The 10,429-nt window shown below is 38.0% G+C and overlaps 1 pseudogene; it reads right to left on the minus strand.

Moving 5' to 3' along the window:
- Positions 1-851: 851 nt before the first annotated feature.
- Positions 852-1,776, minus strand: LOC138147696 (olfactory receptor 10N1-like; annotated as a pseudogene).
- Positions 1,777-10,429: the final 8,653 nt, after the last annotated feature.

Here is a 10,429-nt window from a genome sequence, read left to right on the forward strand (position 1 = left end):
CTGAATAAGGATATTAATCAGTGAATTCTTTCACTGATTATCTAGACTTATGAAAGTAATAGAGAAAATGCATGTGTCCTCAGTATGTTTTTTCCCCATAGAGTCCATTGTTAAAAACATTTACCAGAATATTACTGGACTATGACACAGACAGCCAATACATTCCTTGGCAGTACTAATTTTAGCACTTCGCTTTTTAATACTTTCTCCCTGAAAGTGAACCTGGATTGGAGATTGCTAAGGGTGTGAAAAAAAGAAAATAATAAAGGTATAGGACAGAATGCAGAACAGATCTAGGAATGATTTCATAGACTTTTATTTTCCGAAGAGAATAAACCTAGAAGTGAAACAAAGTAGAAATTTGAAAATTAAGATAGGCTGTCAACTTTGCATCAGAGACTAGAGTAAAGGAGGAGTGAAAGGGAGATACTGTCAATGCGTTTGTTGATTTCAAACAGTGGGAAAGGGGGGGCTCTTTAGTAACTCTCTATACCAATGAAATCATGTCTAAACTGTCCTTTACTCCCCTCAACTAAACTCTTCAAAATTGCTGCCATAACAAAGACAGGTACATTCAAAGATGAGTTTCTCTGAATATAATGATTTCAAACAAAGTAATAGATAGGCACTGCCTTCCTAGTCACAGATACTTCATGAATTCTGAAATAGAAGTGAATCCCAAAAGAAAAAGGCCTTTAAGAGAAAAAAAAAAACAACTAGCTTTTTTCCTCTCATGTTGGCCTACTTTCTGGACAGAGAGGACAAAGACATGGTAACCGTTCAATGAAGGAAAGGAATCTGATCAACAGTTTCCACCCAAAGATGGAAAGAGGGATGGATAAGTGAGTAATTTAGGCTTCTGCAGTTAATCCTGCCCCATATAAAATTCTTTTCAAGGTTATTTTTACTTCCTTGTTTCTCAGCGAATGGATTAAGGAGTACAGCATAAGTGAGACAATTTTATTCAAAATTTGAAGCACAGCACCAAGCAAAGGATTGGGTATTGATTGAAAATAGATGATGATAATAGGTCCATAGAGACACATGATGGCAATGAGGTGGGCACTGAAGGTAGAGAAAGCTTTGCTCCTGCCTTCAGTTGAATGGATCCTCAAAATGGCTATCCCAATGTGGCTATAGAAGACAAGAATAGTGAAAAATAATGTTAAACCCAAAAGGACAACATTAGTGAAACCCACCCTCTGGGCTCATGAGCTATATTAGCACAGGCCAAAGGTAGGATGACAGGAATGTCACAGAAGTCTACTTCACTGAGGCCACAGTAAGGTAACTGAAAGGTGAATGATGTAAATATAGTGGCATGGATGCAACCTATCAATGAGGTACATGTGGCTAGAACCACATAAAGTCTGGGGTTCATAATGACTGTGTAGCGTAGTAGATGACAGATGGCAACAAAATGTCATACAACGTCAGAGTATAAAATGACCTTGGCACATCCTACAAAATGGTAGAAGAGTTGGGAGGCACATCCTTTATAAGAGATGATTTGGCTATTTCCAGAGAGAAAGACCAGAATTTTAGGAGAACTCACTGAAGGAAAAAATATGTCAAAAGTAGATAAGAGTCCAAGAAGAAATTCATGGGTGTGTAAAGGTGAGAGGAAGAGATGATGGCCAACAGAATGAGGAAGGTCCCCATCGGGGTGAAAATGTAGATGAATAAGATGACAAAGAGCGTAGTCTCCAGTCCTTCTGTATAAGGGATTCCCAGGATGATAAACTCAGTCACCTCTGTGCAGTTGTTTATGATCATAGGACAATCAGGCTTGAGAGAGACAGAAGAAAGCAGACAATGATTACAGACATCAAACACAAAGGGAGAGTTGGTTTAGCATGATACAAATTCATCTTCAATCATCAATTCATGTTTTTTATTGAAAACTTTTTAGTACAACTGGGAAGATTCTCGGCCACTGGAATTTACCTGAGACTGTTACCCTGAACTTTAAATCACCATGATTGCAAGTAAAATGGAGCTTGGAGGTGTATAAAATTAGAACTTCTCAAAAAAAATGAATGCAATGGAAAGACTTCTATTAATGAAAGGTATACTTTTCAAAAAACACTTAAAATCAAAGAAGAAAAAATTTTCAACATAAAAAATGAGAAAAGCCAAAATGAACCCACCAGTCTTGGGTCCTTGTTGCTATTTTATGTTGGTTCCTTTTACCAGTCCTGAATGAGAAAGTCACCAATCCTGGCCACATGCTTAGAAATTAAAAGGTCACAGGTATTAGAGCAACGTTGACAGTGATTGTGTGAAAGTCACAGCCAAGGCATAGACTATGTGGGGACCTCAGTTTTGGAGAATATACTGTCACTAAGTAGAAAATAATTTCCATATCTTGATGTAAAAGTGATCTTCACAGTGGTACAAAGATCCTCCTCATTTATCAAGTAGCACTCTTAGAAATTTAAGTACAAAAATGAATTTGGAAGATTGACCCTGGAACTCAAATTTTCAAAAATTTTCAATAAACACTGCTTCAGAAATTGCCTCTTCTATCACAATATGTATAATGAGCATGACAACTAACATATATAGGACTAAAAGTTTGTAAAAAACCCTTTTCCTACATTATCTCGAACTTCTCAACAACCCTATTAGGTAAGTACCACAGGTATTATTATTACTATTTACAGATAAGGAAACAGAATCTCAAAGAGGGAAAGTGACTTGCTGTTAGTTGCAGGGCTTGTGTATTAGAAGTTAGATTTGGCCCCAGGGCATTATAATCCCAAGACAATGAGTCTGCCCAGTCTGTCACTAACTTTTCTATGATCCACAAAGATTTCCTTACAGAAGAACATGAGGTGATTCCTTAATAAAGCAAGGTAAATCTTTTGAGTCTCCACTTTTTGTGTCTATGTAGCTAAGTATAAACTGCTGAATTCTCCAGGTTCAAAGAACACAGCCAACCATCCCCAGACACTAATAGTCTGATATACTTTTCTCCTTAAATTTCCTATTCTGGAGATTCTTGTAGAAAGATGATCCCTAATCTTGGGAGTCATTCAACAGCCCCACCCAACCTATAACTCCCCATTCTGTTCTCATCATGAAAAGCAGCGAAAGAACAAAATTAGGTGATTAAAATTAAGTGAACATACATGTCCAAGAGAAAACACAGTTGACTGAGGATGAGAAATCTTTTTTCCTTGGTCTCTTATGAAGGGAAGATAAAAATTTTTCCATACATGTCCTCTATTTAGGTGCTCTGAGGTAGGACCAACATATGTAGCTGTCAACATTGAATGTTTCTCCTTGGAGCTGGGGGAACAATTAGACCTTGGGTGTTCTGAGACTTTAGAAAAGGGACAAAGGAGGCAGAGCCAAGATGGTGGAGTAAAAGCATAAACTTGGCATGGGCTCTGGCTCCAACCACTTCCAACACCTATAAAAAATGATTCTAAACAAATTTTAAAGCTACAGAACCCACAAAGAGACAGAGAGAAACAAACCTCCTGCTGAAGGCAATCAGGCAGGCCAAAAGGAAAGGTCTATCACAGAGTGCTGGGATCCAAGCACAATCCCCTGTGAGCCCAAGTTCTGGCCCCAGGGCAGCCCCAACCAGCAGTGGCCAGAGCAGACTTCATGAGAGTGAATCACCAGCAGCTGTGGCAGTTTCCAGACTTTTCAACCCATAAACACCAAAGAGAAAATAAAAGGTCAGTTGGGAACTCTGTTGGAACAGTGAAGGAAAAATGTGGTCCAGTCCCTGCCTCTAGGGTGAGAAGTAGTAGAGGTAAGGAGGCTGCTTCCAGAGCTCCTGCCCTGCAGATTGTAGGGGGACCAAGTGATCATTCAGAGGGTAATCGCTCTTGCTTTGACCTGCTTGGATCTGGATCGTGGTCTTGGGTGGTGGTCCTGGGGTGTTCAGCCAGTGTGCCAGAGCTTGTAGTAGCTATAGAGAGGGTACCCAACTAAAAGCTCTGGCAGCTGCAAAAATTCCAGTGATTTGGGACAAAGTTCTCTCCATTATGGAAGCAGAGTTCTACCATGGCAAAGAACTCAAAAGTCAAGTAATTGGAAAGACGAGCAAGCAAATGAAGCACAATCAGAACATACAATCCTTTTTTGGGAAAAAAAAAAGGATCAAAGCATGGAACTGGAGGAGGACAACAAAGTCAGAATGCCTGTATCAAAACCTTCCAAGAAAAATGTGAACTGGTCACAGGCTATGGAGTTCAAGAAGGATTTTGAAAATCAGGTAAGAGAAGTGGAGGAAAAACTGTGAAGAGAAATGAAAATTATGCAAGAAAATCATGAAAAGTGAGTCAACAGCCTGGTAAAGGAGACCCAAAAAACTACTGAAGAAAATAACACCTTAAAAAGTAGACTAACTTAAATGGCAAAAGAGGCCCAAATAGCCAATGAGGAGAATAATGCCTTAAAAAACCAAATTTGCCAGATGGAAAAGGAATTTCAAAAAGTCACTGAAGAAAATAATTCCTTCAAAATTAGATTGGAGCAATTGGGGAAATCAAGATACTATAAAACAGATCCAAGCAAATGGAAAAATAGAAGGCAATATGAAATTGAGATCATTGGAAAAACCACTGACCTGGAAAATAGATCCAGGAGAGATCATTTAAAAATAATTGGACTACCTGAAAGCCATGATCCAAAAAAGAGCCTAAACACCATCTTTCAAGAAATTATCAAGGAAAATTGCCCTGATATTCTAGAACCAGAGAACAAAGTTGAAATTGAAAGAATTCACCAATCACCTCTTTAAAAAGATCCCCAAAAGAAAATTCCTAGGAATGTTATAGCCAAATTCCAGAGTTCCCAGATCAAGGGGAAAATACTTCAAGCAGTCAAGAAGAAATAATTAGAATATCGTGGAAACACAATCAGGATAACACAGGATCTAGCAGCTTCTACATTAAGGGATCAAAGGGCTTGGAATATGATATTCTGGAGGTCAAAGGAGCTAGGATTAAAACCAAGAATCACCTATCCAGCAAAACTGAGTGTAATGTTTCAGGAGAAAATATGGTTATTCAATGAAATAGAGGATTTTTGAGCATTATTGATGAAAAAAACCAGAGCTGAACAGAAAATCTGACTTTCAAATACAAGGAGCAAGAGAAGTATGAGAAGATAGAGAGGAAAAAGAAATAATAAGGAACTTATTAAATTTGAAATATTTACATTTTTACATGGAAAAATGATACTTGTAACTCACAAGACTTTCCTCAATATGAGGATAGTTAAAGGGAATGTATGTATGTGTGTATGTGTGTGTGTATATATACATACATAAATATATGTATGTATAGGAGGGTGTAGGTATGTAAAAATAAAATGTGTGTTCATATGTGTGTACATGTATACATAGAGGGCACAGGATGAGTTGAATATGAAGGGATGATATCTAAAAAATAAAATTAAGAGGTGAGAGAGGAATTTATTGGGAGAAGGAGAAAGGGAGAGATATATTAGGGTAAATTATCTCATATAAAAGAGGCTAGAGAACACTGTTACAATGGAGGGGAAGAGCAGGAAGGTGAAAGGAAAGGGATTAACCTCACCCTCATTGAATTTGGCTTAAGGAGGGAATAACATATACATTCAATTGGGTATCTTACTTTACAGGAAAGCAGAGGGGAAAGGGATAAGAGGGGGGATGATGGAAGAGAGGGCAGATTGGGGTAGAGGGTAGTTAAAAGCAAATATTTTTCAAAAGGGATAGGGTCAAAGTAGAAAATAGAATAAGAGGGTGGGTGGGATACGATGGAGAGAAATATAGTCTTTCACAATATAACTACTATGGAAATGTTTTGCATAACTAACTACACATGTACAGCCCATGTTGAATTCCTTGACTTCCCAGTGGGGGAGGAGAGAAAAAGGGAAAGACTCTGGAACTCAAAGTTTCAAAAGCAAATGTCTAATAAAATTGTTTCTTTATACGCAACTGGGAAATAAGATATACAGGCCCTCTGGTATAGAAATCCATCTTGTCCTACTAGAAAGTTGGTGGGGGGTGATGTGGGAGGATATAAGAGAGAACAGATTGGGGGAAAGAGTATTCAGTAGGCTTGCTGTTTTGGGGTGGGCATAGGGGGAAGATGGGGAAAAAATTTGTAACTAAAAATCTTGTGGAAATGAATGTTGAAAACTAAAAATAAATAAATAAATTGGAAAAAAAAAGAAAAGGGACAATACTCTGGTGGAGTAGAATTTCATGATATTTTTCCAGTAAAGCAAGTTCCAGAGTGTCACAGGTTTACAAATCCTTCTCTAAGTTTATTGCTTCTCCCATCACTACTCCAAAACTGTTATCAATCATAAATACAATGTGAAAAATGCAAATGACTACAAGTGAGAAGTCAGCCTGAGAAAGACATGACCTCCAACTTAATTTGGGAATTCCAGATCTGTGTTATGGTTGTAAACCATGGGACCTTCTCACTTAATGAATATTCACTTTGTTAATAACACCTTCCTCTTAATGGCATAGTAGGTCCATGGTACAATTGTTTGAGTAATGCCTAATGTGGGAATGAACTTTTATTTCTTCTGATTGAGCAAAGTCTTTATGTCAGAACTGACTTCCCACGGCAAATTGAAACATAAAGAATCCATTATTATACTTTCCATAAATAGAAGAGTACTTCTGAATGGTCATAATTTGTGGCCCCCATACTTCCATTGTTAAATTTCTGAACACTGAACTCTGATTACCATCAACTGCAATCCAGGAAGGCTAGGGCACCTATTCCTCTTCAATCTTTGGTCCCATTCTTCCTTCCCAAAATTTATGAGGCACTGGATCTTTCTGTCCCCCTGCTCCCATCCCTTACTGATTCTACCAAATGGTCCTTCATACTACTTCAATGAATTAGGAGTCACCAATTAATATACTTTTGGTAATATGGAGAATCATCAGCCCTTGATATTTGTATTACTAATCCCTTTCATCTTTTCTTTCTGATCTCCCTACACTAGGAGATTAACATTCAGGATTTATAAAGCTTTGATAGCAGGGATTGGTAGGCCCTGAGGGAGGAGATTGGGAAGAGTCTTATCCTACCTAGATGCTACCAAAATCTTCCCTTCCCTCCAACTTCCTTGGCAATGTTTCCTTCTATCCGCACCCCACTCCCCCTTCCAATTGATCTTCAAAACTTCAGTATTCCTCTTATTCAATTATTCCCTTTGCATAGGAATTTGGAATGCCCACTTCTCTCTAATCCTTAGGCCCATTCCCCCCTTCCCAAAGATTGTGGGATCTTGGGGTCTTCTAGCTTTCTCCTATCCCCAAATTGTTACTCATACAGCTTTGATGAGTTAGGAATTATCATCAACAATATTTCTCATAATGGGGAGGACTGCTGGACCTTGGCATCTGCACTAATGATATACCTTTTGAGCAAATAAGTCATTTTGACTATTATAAATAGCCAAATTAACTACAAAGGACCTATGAAGGAAGACACTGTCAGCATCCAGAGAAAGAACTAAAAAACAGAAGTATGCATAGAATGGATATGTGTGTATGTATGTATATTTATCTATATACCTAGCTATTTGTGTGTAATGGTAGCCATCTCTAAGGTGGAGAGGGGAAGGAAAAAAAAGGGAAAAAAAGAAATTCACAACATACTTCTATTATGTATTTAAAAAGAATAGCAAGTTGTTTATAATAGATTTTCAGTTTTATGTGCAATCATCTTTTTTATATTATACTATGTTATGGAAATGCTTGTTTTATTCCATAAATTAAAAATAAAAGAAATTTTTTAAAGGGAAGTAAAATTCAGGAAAAAGTTAAAAAAAACCAATAGACAAGATATTTTTCAAAGGAATTCACACTGCATCATTATATTTTTCTCAGCCCAGACAGAAGGTTAGGAAAAAAAACTTGTTTGAAATGTGTGAGCATTTTGGTTTGTTTTTGATTCAGTAATTGTTATGCATGATATTTTCTCTCAACATTTCTGAGTCATTTGGACAAAAATCTGAATAGATGTTTTTATAAGAAATAAATCAGTCTATATAGATTAGATGTCACTCCTAACAAAATATCTGTTTTAGGATTAGAAAGGGGGAAAAAGCACTCAAGATGGGGGAGTGGAGGTTGCCTTTGCGAGAAAAAAGGAAATATTAAGTAAAGGTATGTGCAATTAAGAAAAATGTAAGACTTCAGATATTTGTTTTGGGCTTCTGCTGGTCTACATTTCTATATCTGAGGGAGCAGTTTTACAAGGAACTGTAATTTTAGGTTACAACTCAGTGAAAAAAAAACATAAAGTTATTTTAATTTTTTTTTGAAGCAGTCAGGGTTAAGTAACTTGCTCAAGGTTACACAGCCAGTTATTTCTGGGTGTGGTGCTGAGTATCTGACCCCGGATTTGATCCAGGTCATCCCAACGCTGGAGCCGGTGTTCTTACTCGCTGTGCTACCTGGCCGCCCCAAAACATAAAGTTTTAAAGTGTCCATGTGAACATTCTATTGGAAGCAGCCTGAAGTATAGCCCTATGTGTATGACCCAGGTAGGGGTTGCTTGGAAAAGAATGCCTGGATCACCATAGTTACCTAAGTGCAAAGGACAAGCCATTTTGACATTTGTCAATGTGACATTGTATCACTCCTTCAGGTATGGACTGTCAGACTTGTGGTGGAAGATTCTGTGGTAGCTTCAGCAATGATTTTAATTCATAAGGAACATTCGTATGAAATCCTATTTTACCTTATTCCTCGTGAGTCAGGATGTGACTTTACCTTCATATTATCTGCACTGTTTGAATATTGTCTGGATCTCAGGCCTTTCAATTTTACCTTCATAGGATCTTTCACATACATACCCTCCCTTCTGAATACTGCCATCGCCTTCATACAGTCCCTCATCACCTCATGCCTGGCCTGCTGCAATAGCCTGCTGGCTGGTTTCCCTGCCACAAGTCTCTCCCTCTTCTGCTCAGATGTTCAAAATGATCTACCTAAAGTGCAGAACTGACTATGTCACTGTCCTATTTAATATACTCCAGTGGCTCCCTATCACCTCCAACATCAAATATAAAACCCTCTTTATGGCATCCAAAGTTTTTCATAACCTCGTGCTTTCCTGCTTTTCAGTCTTCTTACAACTTACAGTGTCTCCCCCACATACTTTGCAAACCAGTGATACTGTCTTCCTAGCTGTTTTATGAACTTCCCATCTTCCAAATTCAACCATGTCCACAGACTGTCTTCCCTGCCTCGATTGCTCTTCCTCCTTATTCCTGCCTCCCGATATCCTTGGCTTCCTTCAGTTCCTCAGTCAAAATCTTACCTTCTATAGGAAGTCTTTCCTCTGTTGATTATTCGCATTTTATTTCATGTCTACCTTGTTTGTACAGAATTTCCTGCATGTTGTCTCCCCTATTAGAATGAGAACTCCTTGAGAATACACATGAATTTTGCCTTTCTTTTGTATAGGAAGGAAGATGAAAAGAATGAACGTAAGAGGGAAAATAGGTAGTGACAAATTTTTATATAATGTCATAATTTGGGTACACAACACTGCCTGCTAAAAGACTTCTCCAGAGAGAAGAAATTGAACTGAGTGAAAGTCAATGAGATTTTTTTCAAATATCTCCTGCTCTCTCCTTCCCACACATAGCAGCAGGGTAAAGGGGGAAAGAGAAATCCATAGGGATTAACTGGACTGGGTAAAAAAGAGCAAGACCAAGACAAAAATAAGGCTCACAAAGAACCTACATCCTCAAAAATGTCTCCAGACTTCTAAGAAGTTTCTTTTTATCTATGTATCTATGTGTCTATGTATCTATCTATGTATGTATGCATGTATGTATGCATGTATGTATGTATCTATCTATCTATCAATCTATCTATCCATTCATTCATTTTGCTTTTTGGAGGGCAGCTGGAGTTAAGTGACTCACCCAGGGTCACAAGGTTAGTTTTTGTGTTAAGTGTCTGCGGTCGATTTTGAACTCAGGTTCTCCTGACTCCAGGGCCGGTGCTCTATTCACTGCACCACCTAGCCACCCTTCTAAGAGGTTTCTCTTGAGGTGACACAATTTTGCAGATGAGTCTTTTTCATTCTGTAAGCTCCACTGGACTGATTTTTCTTCTTTCCTGTGAGGTCAGCTTTTTCTGTTTGAAACAGTCATGTCTGTGGATTCCTACAAGGAGTCCCAAGGAGTTAATTCATTTTGGTGAGAATTTTAAATTTCCTCAAAAAAGTAGAATTAGAAAGTAAAAAAAAAAGAATTCTCTCCACTTGCAAGGAGTCTTGCCTATCACAATATTTCTAAGGCATCTCTTCTCTATGCTATTTTGTTTTATATTACACCTCATTGATTTGCCATGAAAGCAAGTCACACAGGCAAGGTGGTGAAGATGCATCCCTAAACCTCCCCAAATTATTCTGGATGCCTATGGCATTAG

This window comes from Petaurus breviceps, unplaced genomic scaffold, assembly GCF_028583685.1.
Source record: "Petaurus breviceps papuanus isolate PSGF00001 unplaced genomic scaffold, PetGlider_PUasm1.0 90804, whole genome shotgun sequence".
Taxonomy (NCBI): Eukaryota; Metazoa; Chordata; class Mammalia; order Diprotodontia; family Petauridae; genus Petaurus; species Petaurus breviceps.